Source organism: Papilio xuthus, unplaced genomic scaffold, assembly GCF_000836235.2.
Source record: "Papilio xuthus unplaced genomic scaffold, Pxut_1.1 DF826159.1, whole genome shotgun sequence".
Classification (NCBI taxonomy): Eukaryota; Metazoa; Arthropoda; class Insecta; order Lepidoptera; family Papilionidae; genus Papilio; species Papilio xuthus.
In genome coordinates this window covers 2,793,566-2,814,935 of record NW_013532490.1, presented here as the reverse complement: position 1 = coordinate 2,814,935, position 21,370 = coordinate 2,793,566, and the positions used below count along the sequence as shown (strand labels likewise).

Genomic DNA, 21,370 nt, shown 5'->3' with positions numbered 1-21,370 from the left:
TACCTATTCCAGTTATTTTATAAATTAGCTTGTGTTTGGATAAAGGTCTATTTTATATTTGTAAGACGAAATATTTGTTTAACAAAAATAAATTTGGTTCAGAATCTAAAATCTTAAATTGTCTTTAATAATCAAAATACTATTAAAAAGTAAGGCTTATTAAGATAAAAAAAGGTCTTGACAGACAGACGGACCACAAAGTGATCTTATAAGGTTTTCGTTTTTTCCTATGAGGTACGGAAACGTAAAAATAAGTTTAAAAACTAGCTAAAGATTCGTATAGCTTAGAATCGTGACTAAACAATACGAAGCCTTAAAATGCATCATAAATTTTGTCCCGTTCTTTTATAATATGTTAAACAAAGACATGCATATAAAATATTTGTACAGTATATGGATACTGATGTTTTTAATATTCAAATCATCACAACCTTTATGAAATTCTAAGAAATATTTCGTTATGACGAACGTTCCATGTCAACATTTTATGAAGTCACTTGGTTCTTTTTTTCAATTTAATTTGATGAAACATATAATAATATAGTTACTTTGTATTTTAAACATGTGAATATTTACTTTCGGCTTTATTTTAAAATCTGCGCTTTCAAAGACGATAGTTTTAATAGGACGATGTCACAGTTTAAAAGCGAAATAAGTTTATTTTAACCCCATCTTATTGTTACATGTATTCAGACTTAATATATCTTATTATATGTTAGGAATAAAATCCGAAAATGTGGCAGTGTATTGACTCAACTAGCCTTACTAAAATGTCGACGTTTATGTCCACTCACTATTCATTCTGACGCTGGACTTTGTAACGAAAGCACGTCATTCGCGTCAAATGATTCTAATACTGTCTAAAATATATTAAATTACTAAAGCTAAAACTACCATTTTATTAGAAGCCTTAACCTCGAGAAGATTTAGTCAATATTTACATTTTCCTATAATCCCCGTCTAATATACTATATTAAATGTTTTATTCTAACGATCCGCCGTCAAGCCACTGCGTTCAAATCAATTGGTCACAACTGTAAGATACGCTCGTACAAACTTCTTTCTTTTTTCTCTCTCAATCATTCTCAATACAACTGCCAGGATTTTAAATTTAAATAATTTATAACTAAGCAATAATTATAATAAAACGAGAATCGTTTTACTAGTTTTCTTGCGAATTTAACAGAAGTATTTCAAACGGTATTTAACAAATGTAATTGGATTTAAATTTCACAGTTGCAAATATTTCTTTTTCCTAGTTTCGGTAGTAAATTAAAAATTATAAAAAAATAATTATACCGTAGTATCAAACTGTTAGAATGGTCAATAAATAAAGGTAAGAATACTGGCCGTTAATAATTTTAAGTCGCATTAAAAGAAATCTTTTCTCATTAAAAGAAAATGAAAATCCCCTTAATAATTAATTTATTTATTATCATAATTCACGGTCGCCCGCGACTCCACGCACGGAACTACCAGACGTCCAGACTGTGTTCAAAATGCACTTCAAACGAACATCCATCCATTTAAACATTCGATTTTTTTTTAAATATCATAAGGTGGCAAACGAGCGAGCGGCCACCTGAAATCGCTGAAATAGCGAAGTGATCGTTGCCCATAGACATACGCAATTGCATATGCGTTGCCTACCTTTAATCGACGGAGGAGAGGATGCACAGAAATAAAATATTTTCCCCTTCCATGCAAAAAGTCCGGAAAGTCCACTTCCATTTCCCATCCTTCCCTTATGAGAAAAGGGTGGGAAGGGAAAGAGGACTAATTTTGGCCTCCAGGACGCACACTCATCAGACTGCACTTGGAATTGCTTCCACTTCACGCCTGTCTTCTGTGTTGTCGTAGTATTTCACGGGCGAGCCGGACCAATTCGTGCGAAGATGTTAAAGCTCGCTCTACCACTGTTAAATTTATAATATTAGTAAGATATAACTTAACTTTCGCTGTTTCGTGTACGAATTTATTTTAACATAATGTATCACGAACAATCCGACATCGTTTCGAAACGCAACAGAATTGACATATTGACCTTTATTTTGACAGATGATGCACGCACTAAAGATATACAGTAGTATACAAACATAAGTATTTGAATATGATATTTAAAAGATGATATTTTGCTTTAAATTGAACAACTTTAGTGGAATTTGCTTAGCAGCTATTAATTTACTATATTTTAAAACTAACGTTCTCTGTCAAATACTTTTTGCTTAATTACTTTCATATTTAAAGCTACGTAAATAAGGTATCACAACAACCATACTCAGAGACAATATAAATGTAAAATTCCTACACTAAATCTACGCTAAAGAACTTATTTCTTAACTCAAAAGGTATAAATTATTGAAACTTCTAACATCATAAAGAATTCATAAAGATTTTTTCTATTATTCAACTCTTACAAGTTTTATTAACAAAGAGTAATAATTCAAATTTTTATATTTAGTGTTGCCATAGTAATTATTATGGCTTTCCAAACACGATAATAATTGACGTAAAGGTCAACTTTAAAATACGAATTGTGATTTGATTATTACGTACAATTCTTAGAACTTGTTAGTTTTTTTTATAAACCAAAGTTTCCATTTTAATTTAATATAATTTGCTATATCCTTATTATATAATATTACATTTTATTTGACCATTAGAGAATTAAACACGTTAACTGTTGCGTTTAGTAAAATATTAGCAAAAGAGAGCTTTTAAACAATAAAACATTGATCATAATTTACATGCAATTACTTTATAAATAATCATTTCAATAATGTAAATAACTGAGAAAAGGTTACCAAAAATGGCAAGTTATTTGGTACTCGTTATTTTTTTAATATGAAAATAATCATGTCTACAATTCTTTCTACTAACCGTGAGAGAAAAATCTCTGTATAAAACTTATATGTTTTAAACCGATATTGGTCTCAGAAGCACACGGTTAGTCGCCTATACAGTAATACAAAGTTTAAACCATTTAGTTTATTGTAAAGTAATTCTTAGCTGTGTTTACGTGAACGTTCCGTTCCCCGCGGATATCTTATAGGAAAAGGTATATTCATGTTGGCTGAGGTCGGAGTTCCGTTCATTCGGTCATCCATTCTCCCATCGGTCAGGATTTCGACCGGAAGTGCCTTATCAGGCGGCGGAGGTGACGTCACCCACTACCAAACAATCAATGTGAGCCGAACGTGATTGTTATATAAATAAAAATTATTATTTTTCCAGTCGCACTTCTCCGTAAAACAATGCAAATGTTTGACTTTTGGTACAATAAACGCTGTTCGTAAACATTACACATGTGGGGACGGGGGCCTTAATGAAGGGGCATTAAAAGTAAAAAGAACAAGAGAAAAAAAACGCGAAATTTCCAAAGGCGGGCGCGCGCCGCGAACGCCGGCAATATTCAAATACTCTCACGGTTCTAACTGGAATCGAGTACGTGTATCATATATTACTTCCAATTGTCATTCCAAAAGGCTTTCCAATAAAAAATACATTTCCTAATTTACTTGGACCCGGTCGAATGTTGTACGTTGTATTGTGTCGGAACAATGGGGATTGACTCACGTCACGTGATTCATTCAAATTTCGAACGATGTTATTATCGAAAATCGAAAAGCATACGTTTGCTATCGAGCGCAAAATTATTTTAACGGACAGTTTTATTATTTGATTTTAGAATCATACTGTATCAGGTCCTATACCGTTCTATACTATCTAGAACTATCGATAACTTACTAAGTCACAACTTAAATATAACTTAGTTAAATAAAAGAAAAAGGAAGATGAGGAGGAACTAATGTGAATGCTTAAATAAACAATCTTTACTTTACTACAAGTGAAGATTGCTACAGAAATTAATATTTACTTAATTGTAAAATTAAATATTAGAAAAGAGACTAATCCGTTTTCTTATAAGATGCTGGATAAAAAAGCATCAAATGATGTGCAGAATTTCCAAAGAAAAATAAGATTAGGTAGAATAAAACAGTATATTATTCTAGCATTCCCTGTCTTATTATACCATATTTGATTTGACGGTCGCGGATTCGAAGTCGAGCAGGAGACGGACTAATTTAAGATTCCGTCTTTCAAATCTTTAAGCTTAAAGGAATCATAAATAAACAGTTTGCGGTTCAAAAGACATACCTTTTATTGTTGTTGGGATTTTTAAAACAAGATTGTTATCTTACTAATATTATAAATGTGAATATTTGGATGTATGGATGGATGTTTGATTAATGGTATCTTCAGAACGGCTATATGGAGCTCGCTGAAATTTGGCACACATGTAGAACATAGCCTGGAAGAACACATAGGCTACTATTTTTTTTTTAAATTCCGCGTGGACAGAATCGCGGGCGACAGCTAGTGTTTTAATATATTAGATAGAAATCATTTTTAAGCTATATTACATCTAAATAATATTAGTATCATGAAATTCATATATAAAATTTTGAATTCCTATTTTATACATCTCCAATCGATGTGTCTTTTAGTGTAATTCAGTACTCAGCGCTTTTTATAAGGCATTCTTTCCTCGATAGCTATCATCCAAAACAAATTGTTACGATTAAGTACAGATAAATAATAAATTGATTTAACAACTACACAGATAAGGTTAGTTATTTTCAAAACATACAAAAATGCATTGAATGTTAGGTTATGGATCGAAACGAGCGGCCCTTGATCGAGTCGATTCAATAAAAAGTTGGCGTTTGTTTATGGTCATCAAAGCATAGAGACAGATCCAATGAGTTTCTTACATTTTTAATGATCTTTATTATGCCGTAAATCGATAAGGAGTTAACTGACAGCTCGATCTTTATAACTTAGGATAAGAGAATAAATCACTTGAAAAATACCTAATATCAGGTTTAATAAGATTCATATTAAAAGCCGTTAAATTGTCTATTAACCTTATTTATTTGTATGCTGATTTAATATTGTTAATGTTAAATATTAGTTAGATTTTCAAAACACTCTATAACTAGACAAAATGATGAAAATTCTAAGAAAATGTTCAATGTAATTTTAGATTTGTATAATTTATAATTTAAACTATTCTACGTCAAATTGAAGCATAAAAATTCATTTAGCAATTAAGGAGTCACACACAAATAGAAGGGATATAATTAAAATGCATATATAAAGATGGTGACACACTAAGTCGCAAGTCACACCTGACGCAGGAACCGCGACACCACTTTCCTAGTTAGGACCGTTAGCGCTTTCCTGCCATTGTCTATGATAACCCTACTAAATTGTATTGTCATTTACAATGCTTTCCTAGAAATTTTATGGGTATTTATGCATCAATATTTCAATATTTATTCTCAATAAGGTTATTTAATTTTGTCACATAATACGGTACAGGGAAGAAAGTAATTCATAACCTCAAAGGTATATTTTAATGTAGCAAACTAAAGCGTTCTGATAGTCCTAATTGGCTTTAGGCTAAAGGTTTTCAAAACATTGTTGCTGCAATACTAGCTCTTGCCCGCGACTTCTTCGGCGCGAAATTTAAAAAAAACTAGTAATAAATGCTAATGAGAATATAGATTTCCAATGACAAGAATTTTTTTTTAAATCAGGCCTTCAGTTTTTAAGTTTATTGGTTACATATAAAAATACAAATCTTTCCAATTTATAATATTAATATAGTATAGATATAGAATTTTGGTCATTTCGTATAGTTCCCTTGGGAATTAAGCAAACTTAGTTAAAGAACTGGCAACCCTAGGTACGTATAAATCACCAATTTACAATTGTAAGTAACAATTAATGCACCGTACATGGACGCAGTAGCTCGGACATGACAGACAGACGGCATTAGTCCTCTTATGGACAGATCCTCTGAATTTGCTTTATACAATGTCTCTTATTATTGTTATTTAATCGTTTCTTACTCAGAGTTCTACTTTAGGGTAGAAAAGAAAGCCGATGTAATTTATGCAACCTTTACTTAAAATTTTAATCAATAACAGCGAATTAAAAGAATAAAGTCCAAGTGCGGGTTGGTTGACTTCACACATATCTTTGAATTTCTTCTCAGACATGTGTAGGTTGCATCACGATGTTTTCCTTCACCGTAAGAACGTCGGATAAATGTACATATGTAAATCGGAAATCGAAAAACACATTGGTACATGGCGGGATTCGAACCCAGGACCTGCAGATTGCAAGTCAAGTGCTTGACCACGGAGCCACCGACGTTATAAATCCCCAATAATTTTGAGACTAAATTACAGACTTATCGCAGACTTTTCTTAAAGTATTTATTTAAGACAAATAAAGATTAATGCATTACAAGACCGAGGCGTGTTTCGCAAGAGAGCATGCCATTTTGTATTTTGTTAAAAATTAATGTTGAACAATAATTCAATTTTGTCATCGCGTAATAATTATCATAATAAACAGACAGACACATCGGCGAGTCGTGAATCCAACTCGACCCTTTCTTATACTCTACCCGTCCCACACTTCCACACATGCGCCGCTTGTTCATTCAAAAACAAACAACTTTCAATCTTATCGCAATCGATTAAAGATCACATTCCTTTTAACTATCAACACTTCAAGAATTCAGCTGCACAATTAATGGACAGATGAAAATGTAAGCTAAAACTATTCGCATAAGGTTGGAATTCGTGTGCTTGTAAAAGAATGCCTTTCAGTATGAAATGCGAAATGGATTATTTTTTTAAAAATGGAATTAAGAAGAGACAATAACGCTCATTGTTTTTAAAAGATGGCGGTCGCGAGTCGTTCAAATACGAGAATATTATTCCGTCATGTTTTAACATAACTCTTTAATTTATTCATTTTATTTAAAAATAGCTGTCACCCTCGACTATGTCCGCGCGGAATTAAAAAATAGCCTAAATGTTCTTCCAGGCTATACTCTACATCTATGGCAAATTTTAGCAAGATCCATAGAGTCGTTCTGGAGATATCTTCAAACAAACATCAATCCATCTAAAAGTAAAATTATTAATATTATTGCTATCCTTACAGCACAGCGGTTAAATTAACTCTTATTTGAAGACTTTCGAGTCAATTCCAAATTCATTTTAATTAAAAAAAAAAAGAATTATCTTGTTTAATTTGATGAGAACGTATTTATTTATTGAAACTTTATTAGCAAATAGGTAAAGTGGACGATAAAAATCTATCTCAAGCAATAAATCAGACTATAAAGTAATTCTAATTAAAAAAAAAAACAGGAAGCGCGCTTTTTGATCTTTCTCCGTCGAATTCTTTTAAAAGTAATTTTTAATCAATAATTATAGATTTAAAAGCTTTATTTCCTGAATAACAAGTAATTTCTAGGACAAAACATTTATTGCATAATGCCAAAAATCCACTTTTCTATTCGGCTTGCGGTAAAGTGGCCTTTGATTTCTGTCACTTTTGAATTACGTATTCCAAGGTTGCGTTTGCAGCTATTAAAATGTTAGTTCCTTTTAAATACATGATTACATATATTCGATAATAATTAAAAAAACTACAGTTAGGCCTAGGGTCGACAGATTAACATATTTATAATATCCTGTTGTATATTATTTAATTATGATTGTTCATTTAATTAGAATTAATTCGTCGTAGGTTTTTTTAATATGATAACCGACGTTTAATCTTACTAATATTATAAATACGAATGTTTGGATGGATGAGTGTTTAAAGGTATCTCCAAAACGCCTGCAAGGATCTCGCTGAAAGTCATAGTTAAAATACAGAACATAGCCTGGAAGAACACATAGACTACTAATTGATTTTTTTAATCCTGTGCGAACGGTGTCGTGGGCGACCACTAGTAAATAGTAATAATGAAAATACTGGCCAGTTAGAAAGAAGAAAAAGTTATTTTAAAGTATATTTCAAATTTTTAATCTGTTCCATCATGTTCCACAATGGTACAGATTAAAGGTTATTCTGTAATACGTTACCCTTGGCATGTTCCATCTGTCACTACGACACATAGATTACAGAGACACGTCACACGCTTCCACAAAGTTGTGTAGTAGAGTAATTTAAATAGAGCGATCCCTCAATTGGGGTTAATTCTCGTGTTTAAGGAATATGTGGAGTATAATTAGTGCTGATGTATACTCGAGACGGGCCTCAATAATACTAAATTGATATAAATATCAAACGAAAACTTCAAGACCAACTTATTGGCGCGCAAAGGGTTAATAGATTTAGGACAATTCTATTAACAATCGAATCGTTTTAATATCGATTACTGTCCTTATGAGCAACTTGGGAAGATTGACAGTTATTCTTATTTTCTTTTTAAATTTAAATATTTAAAAATGGAATTTCGTTCGTATTAATCGTCTGAGAATGTGACGCGCGATTATCAGATCTTTATGGCCAGTTTCATATTCAGTTAATATGCCATTTACTCTTTACAATGCAAATCGGACTAATAAATATTCATAAACATCAATAAAGTATAGAATTAAGATATAATTCATTTAGTATTGTTCTTGTATTAACATTTTATGGTCATTTAATTGATGTTCATTCATATAAATGTTTATAGTACAAATAAGTTAGCATTTACGAGTTATTATAAAAAAACTAAATAATATTAATATGGTCATTAAAATCAAATATCTGATGGCAATGTGCTCTTTAAAAAAAAACTTGTATTTTCATAAACCAATTTTATTCAGCCATTAAATTTATAGGCCAGTAACAAATAACGCATTCGATGTTTTTTAAAATAAAAAAAATATATTTTAAAATACTGGCTACTTATCACGATTAGTTATAATGAAAAAAAAAAAAGAATTTCGAAATCAATTTACGGATGATGCGTTCTAAAACTTTTCGATCCGGAAATTTCAAAATATCCAACTAAGAACATAAAGAGAGCACGTTTGCTACTTACATCGGCCCAACGGCTTTTTACATTCGTGATGTGTCGTCTTTTTTTGTACACATATTCAGATGTGTAATGATCAATCTCCGGGCCTCGTTGAATAATAATAATGAAATACTTTTAAGCAAAAGAAAGAAAGGAAAGAGATTTAGGAGGTATTAATGCATCGTTCACTAAACCGTCCGCTGTATGCTCTTGCGCATCCTCAACGCATTAACAAGACGGACGGACAATCACTGCTCGTTTATATGTATACATAACTCACATTCAAGAAAAGACATATGTTAGACCTCTTTGAGTGTTATTATTCAAGATTATTTTTGTTTCTATAACCTATATTTATACTCTTTTAAAGTTGTAGAAACAGTTTAATTTTTCATTTGTTAATATTTCCGTTCTAAATATAATTTTTATAATATTAACTTAATATGTTTTAAATGATAATTTTAGTAGTCAACTAGAGGATGTGCTATTTATTATTTATATTTGAAATTAAAAAAATGAAATATCGATAATAATGTTTACACATCACTTGTGAAAACAGATGCGTTTGATTGACCGATTTCATAGCTGTCGATGCGAACAGGAAATTGAACGAATGCATTCTCTACACAGAATATTATATAAAGCTCAAGTTACAACTAAGTTTAAGCATTGTAAGCCTAATTTTAGTCCTTTTTTCCTTCCCACCCTTTTTTTTATAAGAGAAGAAAGAGGATTTTCCGGATGAGAGGATGGGGAAAGGGAAAATATTTCTGTGCATCCTCTTCTCATCTGCAATTGCAGATGTCTGTCGGCAATGGTTGCTTCACAATTTCAGTTATTTCAGGTAACCAGTCGGTTTGTAGCTTAGTAATATAAGATCAAAAATGGATGGAGAAACTTTTTTTTATATTTGGAATAACTAACGTTACTGTATAAAATATATGCTACCGGGTCTAAATAAAACAGTTCTCATTTAATTCTAATCGCCATCTATTAGTTTTTAATTAAACGCTCAAGTTCGACAAATATGAGGTCCGTGACGCGCAATAAATTCTTTATCCATTTTTAATTAACTTCAAAATATTGGTACAATCTAGTTCGTGTTCGGGGTCAACACACTACGAAGTATCAGGACCGATTTATTTAGAGCCGTTGCGGTTTACTTCTAGTTGGTGTGTCGGTGTCTTGTTATATTGGTTGCATTGTAACCAATGGCGGCGTCACCCATCAATCAATGGGATCATATCTCCACGAAACTAGCCACGTTTATGATTTTATAAATTCGAATAATATTTTATTCAAATTCTTAGGTTGATTGAATGTTTCTTTTTGCTCGAGTTCATAGTTTTATGACTATGAATCGGTAATATATCAAAGTCAGAAATGAATGAAATGAGTTTAATAAATAAAAATTAAACAATTAGAGCAAGAATGTACCAGGACCCTATAGAATAAGTAAACTCTTAATTTCTTGAACTTGTTAAAAACACTTTTCTTCGCACACGTAACTACACCACTTTATAAGAGTTTTGATAACATTGCTGTTGCTTGAAGTTTACTTATAACAGAGTTCCTACTTATATAACGTAAGTGACTTCAAAAAAGTTATTGACTTATTCAATTTCCATAGTACATGGATTTTAGAATATATTCAAATAAAAAAGAAAGTAATATGATTTGTAGCGTTATCAAGATCTATTCCGACGTTCAGTCATCTCCCCACACGGCCGTCATAATCCATCTCGACGCGTTCGATATTTGAATCCACTTCGAATTTGGGCCGAGTTCGAAATATGAACTTTGTTTCGTTTCGTTTTTCAATTGCTTCACTTACTTATATTTTGAATTTAGAACGACGCGCCCGAGATAAAGAGTTCAAACGATTTTTTTTCTTTTCCATTTTGAAATTCGAAGTATTTAAAACTGACAGTTATGTTTCCATGCTTTATCATTAATCATTCATGTCTCAGATATTTTTGAGACAGCATTTTTTTTTTAAATTTGTCTTTAACTAAATATTAAATATCTAGTACTTATAAGTAAGTACTAACCTTCACAGTCAAACGTGAATCAGAGAACGGTCTATGCATCGTGTCATTCTTGTGCGTATAAAAGGCGATAGAGAAATCGTCGTTTAGCGAATTCCGCTCGCGTGTCCCTTACGTAAGGCGCATTGTGCGCGGGGCCGACACGCGCCATTTTCACGTATTCGCAATAACGCGCGGCCACCCCGCGGCCACATTCTTTTACCAACACTGCTCGATAGTTAAAAATTCAATTCCATTTAACTAAAACTCTCGCATCTATATCGAATGTGTTTTTTTTTAAATCGAATTTTATCATGCCAGCAAATTGAGTTTCATTGTTACTGGCAACTGTTATTTTTATTTGGTTTACGCTATTTGTATGTTTAAGGAGTTTTTAATAGAGCACACTACGATTTATCATATATAATGTATAATATTTTAATTTTTTTTTCTAGAGGCTAGTATATTCAGCCGGAACTATTTTTAGCCAAATACAAATTTTGAAAGGTTTCCAAAATAAATAGGACAGCAAAATAATGATAAAAAGAGCATAAGTATTGGTTATTTTTATTCAATATACTAATAAAAACACGAAAATTGATGAAAGCTTTCAAGTTTTCATACAGTAACCACTAACGCTATTTTATTTTACAAGCAAATAGCTTAAAATAGAAAATTATAAAGACAAATAGTGGCATATCCAAAGTATGTATATTGAATGACGTACAAACGTGAACTACATTTAATTTGGCATTTCACAGGCAGATGCATTTGTCATCGCAGCGGCAACTCGTAAATCTTATCAGCGACAGCTCGATTTAAAAGCGGAAAAATCGAATAATCGTTAAATAACATCGATAAAGTTGAATGATTTTAATCGTCTTCATGGATATAGACATGATTATTTGATTATATTTTATATTTGACAGAGAAAACAGTGTAAAGTAGATATGAGGAGCGAACACGAGTGATACGCTACGAAATGTTCACAATAACCATTAAGTGAAAATTATTTGATGGCACGTCTATAACTAGGTTAAACATTTCTTTAATAAAATGGCACTTTGATATGTAAAAGTTCACCACCCCTGGCTTAGTACGTAAGAATATATAAAGATGATAAATACACATATTGAACTATATATTTAGTAAATGCATATCGTAAATATATTCTGTATTAGACGTGTCGTGTGTGTTAACTCGTCAAGGGTCATCTGAAGACAATGCTTGAAGTCTTACTGAGACGCGCGGGGGGGCGGGAGTTGTAATTATTCCCCGCTAGATGTCGGGCCACGCCCGCTATTGTGGCTCTAAATACGAGCTTTTATGGTGACTCCAAAGTTGTATATTCAGTGTTGAATCGTAACGCAGTTTGTCGTCACAAATAGTGATGGGACTCGATAATCGATAAGTTTATCGATAAATCATGTTTAATTATTACTTAATTTATTTTACATAAAAAGCCAAAAACAATTCATCAAAGTTGCATCATAGTTCCGTAACATCCAATCCCCCTATTACTGACCTGCTATCGTAACATTCTAATTTTAAATTTCCACTCAAAGCTTTTTAAGCGGTTATTTCTCAAACGCGTGTTCAAAGTCAAACATATTCGTTCGGGGATTAGAATGAAATTATTGTATACGTGTTACATGGAACAGATATGGATCAAAAAGTAGTGAGCGGTCTATCGCAAGTTAAAACGCAGCATCCATCTTAACTTATCTCGAGCACTCAAAATGTCTATTTTTAAGCGAAAACTGAAACAAGCGGTTCGTCGGACGCGAGTAGGGTTACCATTTATTTTTTTTTAATTTACCAAACGTCAGACATTTTATTACGAATGCCTATTTCAGAGTAAAAAAGCTTTAAAAACTTTATTCATGGCTACATGGAAACAATAAAACGTTTTATTCGACGCTTGTGCGCAAGCTATGCTCTGACTTGTTTTTGTTCCTGTTATTTATACAAAGAAATATTGAACAATGTATTTATAAGTTTATTTGTTTCTTATAACTTCTGTCGAATCCACATGGATAACTCTTAGTATTTTCACAATGTTAATACTAGGAAATAAACCATAGAATTCGTTTAATTTCTAGTTAAGGTCAATGTGCTTGTTATTTAATATTAAAAATATACGAATCGGTTTCCTTTTTCATTAAAAAAAAACACATCAGTACATGGATGTATGGATGTTTGAAAGTATCTCCAGAACAGCTCAACGAATCTTGATGAAATTCGGTACAGATGTAGAACATAGTCTGGAAGAACACAGGCTGTTTAGTACTAGATGACAGCTATCTAAGATAAATTCTGTAGATCCATATTACTCACAGGATTAAAAAAATAATTGATGAATTTAGAATGAGTGATATTAGATTACTCATTGTTAGTAAGATTTTATTTAAATTAGTTCTTGTTAATTCTTAATTCTGAATTTCCTTTGCCTTCTTTTCCAGTATTAGATTGAAAAGGATAAGAAAAGCGAGTCCTTTTTAAGAAAATTCAGTCTTACTATACTTTTATTATTTTTAACAATGGTAAGCTTAAGTCCAAGAAAACTAGTCGGTGCCGCCACCGGACGAATATACGTGAGTGTTTAGTCGTGTTTATATATCAGTTTAGTATAATGTCTCACGAAAGTTTGAATAATTTAAAAAACAAAAGAGTTTGAAGTATAAGTTTTTTTTTATTTAAACATTTCCGTATAGCATGGTAACCCTAGAATCGGGGCAAATGTAAAAATTTCATATCTCGAACGGTCGTTACTGGTGGAATGATTGATTTTATTGCTACGAGTTCCTGAATTGATGTTTCGGAATTTCGTATCGGCTTTTTGCTCGCCCGTGTAAATATACGAGGAAGCGGCAGCTCTTCAATTGATATTCAAACAATTGCTGTCATAAAGTTTGTTCAAATATGTTGTGCTACTTCGAACATGCTGTAGCTCGGCACTATATTACGCCGTCTAAAAGAAATTTATACTTCAATATTTGTAGCACGCGACTCCGTGTCCGCGGAATTAAAAACAAAAACAATTAGTAGCCTATGTGTTCTTCCAGACTATGTTCTATATGTATGCCAAATTTTATCAAGATTGAATCAGCCATTCTGCAGATGCCTTCAAACACACATCTATTCGCATTTATAATATTACTTAGATGTTTGGTCATATTCTTTCCACTGTCGAAATATTCTCATCTCTCTCATTGTCTAAGTATAAGATAGAGATGACAATAGTGGCTTATGGTTATTTTGAATATTATCACTATTAAGGAGGCATAATTAGTTGCTTTCTTATTACCATGTTTATTGTATCATACTACCAATAGAGTTTGACAAAATGTTGTCTAGTTCTGTCAGACATTATATGACAATACTGTCCCAATCCGATGACCTTGATACTTGATTGAAATTGATAGGGGTTCTGTACTTCAGTTTCACGTTTTCCACTGGGTCAGTTAAGTTAATCGTATTATATCAATTCCAGAAGCTTTTAGACGTTATTACCAAAACAAAATATGTTGGTAGAGAAGAACGCTACACTTGTTCTTTCCTTAAAGAATGGTGTTAATTTTATCATTTAGTTTTTAGAATTACAGTCATCATTGTTGGAAACTGACTAATCTGTTGGATGTCGTTTTAGTATTTCACAATCATATTTTTTTATGTTGTCTTAATGTAATTGGTTAAATTGACGGTTGATTGGTGCGGATTGTAAATCTTAATCAAGTACTCTCATACTTTAATAAAGGATGTTACATTTACTTTTATCTTGTTTTTAGGCGTTCTACAAACGATGTTACTTGAGTTGAAGTAACATAACTTTTTAAAAGTTGCCAGTAATTTAAATAAGGCTTAAGAAAGAAAGGAAGAAATCATTCGACCCGTTGTGAATGCTGTTCAGACGTTTGACAATTAGTTGCTAATTAAGAACTGAGCCATCGATTGCAGATATTACGATCGCCGTGAATTCTTCGGATTCGGATGTATACAGAAAGGTAATCGGTTTCTACAATAGTAGCTTGTTTAGAGTACTTGTTCATCAGTTTAAAGAATAAAAATGTATGTTTTTTTATCTTATTTATGATACTAAAATGATATGAAGGAATATATTCTCACATAACGTATGAGTTACAGGCCAGATGTGTTACCAATTCTGAATGGAAACAGCCGCCCCGACCGGAGATTCTATTGATATTTTTATTTATTTTCTTAAACGCTTTATGAGTATGGACTGGCAATTGACTACTTTTAAACTGTAATTAATTTTACAACTACCCACACTCATTAATGTTTAAAATAAACAAATACCTTTTATAGATTTTCAAGAGTTTATTTGTTTTTGGAAAAAATTAATAAGATTCTTTCTAAAGATATTTCGACTTGATTGGAGCCAATCAGTTAAATATAAGTTGTATGTAAAAGAAACAAGATAAAACAAGGAAATAGCTTTTTTTATCTTTATCTTTTGTCTATTTACTACAGTGACTATTAGATTTATTTCTGTAGACAAGACTTTCGCTAGTAAATAACGTTTTAACATCACCGAAGTGTGCTCGATGTGGCTGAACATAGATCAATCACTAGTGTAAATTTAGATCTAGTGGACATTGATCTGGTAGTCCTTCCGACTTAATAATAGTCAATTAATACTATAAGTGGATTTTCAAGAGAAAACTTTGATTGTGTTAGGCAATTGTTGGTGCTGAAGTGTTCGCAGGGGAGGAGGAAATCTTTAAAAGATACCTTGCCTTCTTGGGGATAGACAAGGTTATGAGACTTGATTCACTAAAGCCTCAGTCGCCATCCTCTAATGCAATTGGTGAGAGTTCTAGGATCTGTAAAGGAACGCATCTGGACTTCTTACTAATGCTAGATTTCCACTGCAGTTGATTCGTATCAATACATGTGTCACAGTGGAATTCTACCTTAAGAAATATGGATCTGTAGTAACAACAATATTTCGTATACTCATGTCGCATGATCAGGCTCGTTGTTTTTCTTGCCTCCTTGAATCAATTGAATCGCATTATAGATATTATTTGCAGCTTGTTCGTAAAAAATGAAACGTTGTAAGTTTAAATATTTATTGGTTTGATCGTTATATTTTTTTTGTTTTAATACACAGCTCGTTACGTTTTACTAGGGCTTACGTCCATTGGGCTAGCGCATAGTCTGATGCAAAGATGCACTAATAATGTCGATTTGCTTAAACAATGTATCAGCTTCGTTAGTAGACGCGAGTTTTCGATGCGTCCAATCACCAGAGGGCTTATGAATTTGGAATTTGCCCGTTTTTAGCCGCGCTCCCATTCCGCGGCGGCAAATTAAAAATGTAAGAATTCTCGCTTGCAGAAGGAATTTATATTTTATTTCATTTCATTAAAATCCGCCATCTTTTGTTTCCCCCGGGGCCGTCCCGATCGGAATTCATATTTTTCTGTGTTTTGTTTCAGTTTGCGAGCGGCGTATTGTTTTATTGTTGTGTCCTAAACGCTCCGTTTCTCGTCCCGGAGGGAGTATTAATTATTTTCTTATTTTTGATGAATGCGCCCGTCGAATTTTAAGACGTCTTTTAGTGGCGATTAAGAGCGCAGTTATTATTCTGTTTTAGGGGCTCTATTCTGCTTTTCATTTGTGTGCGGGAATTAAAAAAAAGAACGGGCGCTGCTGTCAAACTGACGTTTCGGTTTTGATTGCTTTCCATTGAAACGTTTGATACGCGTAACTATTAAACGGCACGTCGAGCTCCAACAGATGATATCTTCGTTAAAATAATACTGGTAACATTTCACGTATGTGTCAGCCGCCGCTTGCGTAAGAGACTTTCCGTCTCCCGACAACTTGGGAGATTACACATTACTCATCAATCTCAAATAGACTAGGCCAATCTATCTATTGTTCTCGTGACATTTAAACCAATTTATAAATACAACGACGTCTAATAAATTCTCTATCTATTTGCACGCTTAATTATAAATTTCTCTTTATGTCTGTGTAGATTTGTGTCACTTTAAAAAAGAAGCATGAAGCAACTAAAGGAAGTTCGAAGTATTGTTTTAAACTTTTGGAACGAATAAACCTTATTTTTAACTTTGATAATTTATATTAATTTAATCTGTGATTATAATTTTCGAAAACATCCTGTATAATTAGCTGTTGAGCTATTATTATTGTAAGTTGTTACATTGCGGAATGATTAACGACATAGGGTTGAATATTGCATTATCTGTGCGTCGCACCTACTCGTATTTTGAATTTGGAATAGAACGCATTCCTAATTGTTTGTGTCGCGCTCGCTGGCATTTTGGCATACGCTCTAGCGCTATCGGCCGATGCGTTTTCGTATTTCGAACGTCGCTTTGTATTCGAATTTAGAAAAGAGGATTTATGTTATTTTGTTTTCTTTATGTCGTTGCACTTCATTGTGTGCTAATGTAATTGTTGCTGGCTGGTTATTGTGGTAAATATGAGGGCTAGGGACGTTACGAAATGTCGTTCGGCATTCGCACCGACTATCGATCATGTAAGACATTTTGCCGTACCACATTCCATGCTCCTCGCACGGCAAAGAAATGCTCATAAAAATGAGCAATAATTAAAATTAACAATCTATTTAACCTGAATTAGTAATTAATGGTTGTTTAATTTTGTCTTCATTAAGATGATAGTAAAATATAATGGAAATACAACTGATATAATTACATTTCTACTTATCGTTAGTTTCTGAGACCGAAATTATTTTTGGTCTTAGAAACCAACGATTAATAATCATTGTATTTTATACATTTGTATGTTTAAGTAATTCAATAACTTATCATTTCGAATGTCAACTTCAAAGAATCTTGTAACTAGAACAAAGTAAAGACTAAGGCATAAAAAGAATTACGTGTAGCTCGCATTAAACGCGTTCGAACAAAAAAGGTAATTTTTCTTCACGAGAAAAATTACAAACATTAAAAAGTCAAAACTAAATTCCTATTAATGTGTAAAATAGGTCTTGGATAGTTTATCAGATGGTCTCATCCAGTTTGTCTAGTAGGACGGGTAATTACGACCGATGTCGCCTCTTGTGGTATTTATTGGATAAGCAAAAAAAAAACATCGAAACGTTTTAAAATTGGTTCATTACAATTGTTCCTTATTGTTTTCTATTTATTTTTAAATGACATGTGATGGTGACATTAATGATAATGATTGTCATTTTTTTTGTATCTATTTGAAGAATTGACATTTAATTTTAAATAAGGGAATTAAAGATAATTTGTAAGTTAACGAGGTTACAAACTAAATGCTGTTACAATTATATTTTGGTTATATTGCGGCGTTTTAATTGATTTAAACAACGTAACTGCAAAATATTATTATGAACTCTAGTTAATAATTAGTATTTGAAACTTTTCATTGTATGATAGCTTAAATTAATATCATCATCATCAGCTCACTATAGTCCCCACCGAGGGGCTCGGAGCCTACCCTAAGTTAAGGAGGATTAGGCCATTAACCACGCTGGCTGCGGGTTGGTAGCTTAAATTATTATGTGTATGTAAAATTCACACAATTACTAAGGAAAAATCGAGAAAAGTTAGTGGCTCAGGGGTGACTTGACTTGTAATCTGCAGAACCTGGGTTCGAATCCCGACGTGTACCAATGTAATTTTCAATTTACATATGTACACTTATCCGATGTTCTTACGGTAAAAAAACATCGTGATGCTGCACCTATCTGCGAAGAAATTCAAAGAGTGTGAAGTCAACTCGCAGTTGGCCAGTGTTGTTGACTATGGTCTAAAAAACATTGACTTAGGGTAGGCTCCTAGTCTATCAGTGGGGATAATTTAAAAACCAAAGATCTGCTTATTTGTGGCCTACAAGTTTCTAATGACATTTTATTGGTATTCTTCGTACGATTGACGCAAACAATGTGTCAAGAGTTAGCACCAAAGGCGTTGGATGACGCATTTAAAATTTTATTCATGCAACTGGGACATAATAATGCAAGTAAACACAAATTGCATTCGGAAAACATTGTGCCAATGCCAAAATAACGTATTGCCAAAATTCGGATCTCGCATGGATTTATAGGCTATTTGCGTTTCATATAATTGTCATATATATTTTTGTGTTTGTATGAAAAGGTCGAAACAATTGGCCTTTATAACTCAGGAACAATATGATTTATAGCTATTTTTTTTAGGAAAATCACACTAAATCTTAAAGTGACATTTAAGGCTAAGATAAGGAAAGATTTAAGCTAAAGGTTTACGTTTGAATTTCGAAGAGCATTCCCTTTAGCGGAGTTAGCATATCTACAAAGATGCTTTCTTTTATTGTTTTTTTTATTTCTTGTCTGGACAAAGTCTATGATATAGTAATTTAAATAATGCAATATTAAAAGCCTAAAGTTATAGTTAGTAAAGGTATAATTTTAAGTTAAAATCCTGTCACGAAATTTTTTAAGTCTTTAGTTCTTTTTTTAAAGTATATTTGAATATAGATTTTCTTTTTTTTATTAATAGACAATAGTTTATTGAATGCAGTTTATCGTAACCTTATTGGATGAACTAAAAAAAATACTGCTTTTGTTGAAAAAAAAAAATAATTAAAAAAAATTGTGTTCTAGAATTGAATGCATTCGATGTGCGAACGTCATCTCGAAATAGGGCGCGTTTGCAGCAATTATTTTAGGTCTGTCTTTCTGAAAATTGGCAGCCGTGTGAGATCTTTTGCGGGCGGTATTCGGTTGAGAAACCGTTGTGAAGCCGTCCAACGTAAGATGAACCGCATCGCGCCCCCAAACCACAATATATTGTATACAACTGAGACAAGGGAGATGGGTCTAGTTTAAATGAACACGTTATATAAATAAAGTGCTCCGATATGCGAATAATAGTAAGTTCAACGAGACGGTGCATTCAATGCGGAATCAGATGATTTTTATTTTTATTTTTTATGGTCTAAAATAAATTTAATAAATTAGTCAAGTTAATAAAACATATGAATAATAATTCAACTTAATGAGATTGTGAGATATAACACCAATGAAAATATTTATTTACACAATATCAACACCGATCATAAAGTTCGACAAATACTAAGATTGAATAATACTTAATAAATTATTTATAAAGCCAACATCTAAAACAAAAGTTTTCTATCGCAATAAAATCAAAAAAGACCATCGTAAAAGTTCACTATCGCTATTAATTCCTCTACAATTTAATACCTTAAAGAGAAATCGAAGAGAAAAAAGCCGACCAACGCCGTCGCGGGCTGAAAATTTACATTTGTAATCAGAGCCATTAGCGTCTACAATAAAATGCATTGACATGTGGGAGAGCGTGACAGAGCTAGCGCGCGGGAAGGAGGCCGGTAGCTTTGTCGTAGTCACAGCAGACAATAGCGGCGCGTGCGCAGAAAGAGCGAGACGAATGTACGGCGATAGAAAAAGACCCGTGTATTTTCGTTTCTTTCGTTTATTTTCAATAAAAGGTGCGTTCGGATATTATGCGTTCGCGAAAAATGCGTTCAGATTTATAGTTTCGCTTTCCGCGTAGTCTATTATCGTATTGCTGGTACGAATGTTGTACTCGTTGATTTTCGATGTTGCGTTGATATGCAAATGAACGTTATTTATTGATCCTTTTTAAATTTTATTATCTGTATTTTTCATAAAAGTCGTTACAGCTCTATAAAGCTTTTGTTTGGAATGCTTTACATAGTAAATATTTCGATGTTTGGAAAATGGGTTTTATTGGTCTCCATTTAAATTTTATTTTATCAGAAATAATCTAAAAATAAGCTATAATACATGAACTATGAATCAACCATCTGAATTCCACAAGAAAATTTAAAAAATCCAATCGGAACTAATTGTCAGAATTTTTAAAACATTTTCACTATAATAGATAAAAGAATAGAATAAATCATAGATATCCTCAAGTAATAGAAGTGACAAATACATAATTTATTTTATGACACAAAACAATGAAAATAACTCTGCATAATGTATAACAGAGCGGTTGGCAGGTGCACAGCCGCGTCGCGCTGCAACACAAGAAACTCCGATAAATATGAAATACATTGAGCACGCACTCCTTTAATTAATATACTATTTTCAGTGTAAGATATTAATTATATTGTTTTTTTTATTTTCTTAGGAATTCCTATAAGATAAGAAGTCTTGTTAAATATACGTGTTCAAATAAATACGAAAAATAAAGCAGCATTTTAGCCAATCATGCTAAAGAAAATTTAGAATAAAAATAGTTGTTTTGTTTTTTTATTAAGAAAGTTTTTTAATCAACTACGAATTAACAAATCTTTTCTTTATTAGGTACAGAAGTCTAGTCAATCGTTTTTTTTTTATTTTAATAAAGAATGAGACATTAGTTTAATAGACAAAACAAACAGGATAAGTGGTTATCGCGCGGGAACATCAAGTATCGTAACA

General features: G+C 32.3%; 2 protein-coding genes across 5 annotated transcripts in view; both read left to right on the top strand.

The window, feature by feature from the left end:
* Positions 1–21,370, top strand: part of cas (castor zinc finger transcription factor) — an 80,971-nt gene that overhangs the window by 1,774 nt on the left and 57,827 nt on the right. The gene's annotated exons all lie outside the window — the stretch shown is intronic.
* Positions 1–21,370, top strand: part of bent (projectin protein bent) — a 162,624-nt gene that overhangs the window by 107,718 nt on the left and 33,536 nt on the right. The window lies entirely within an intron of this gene.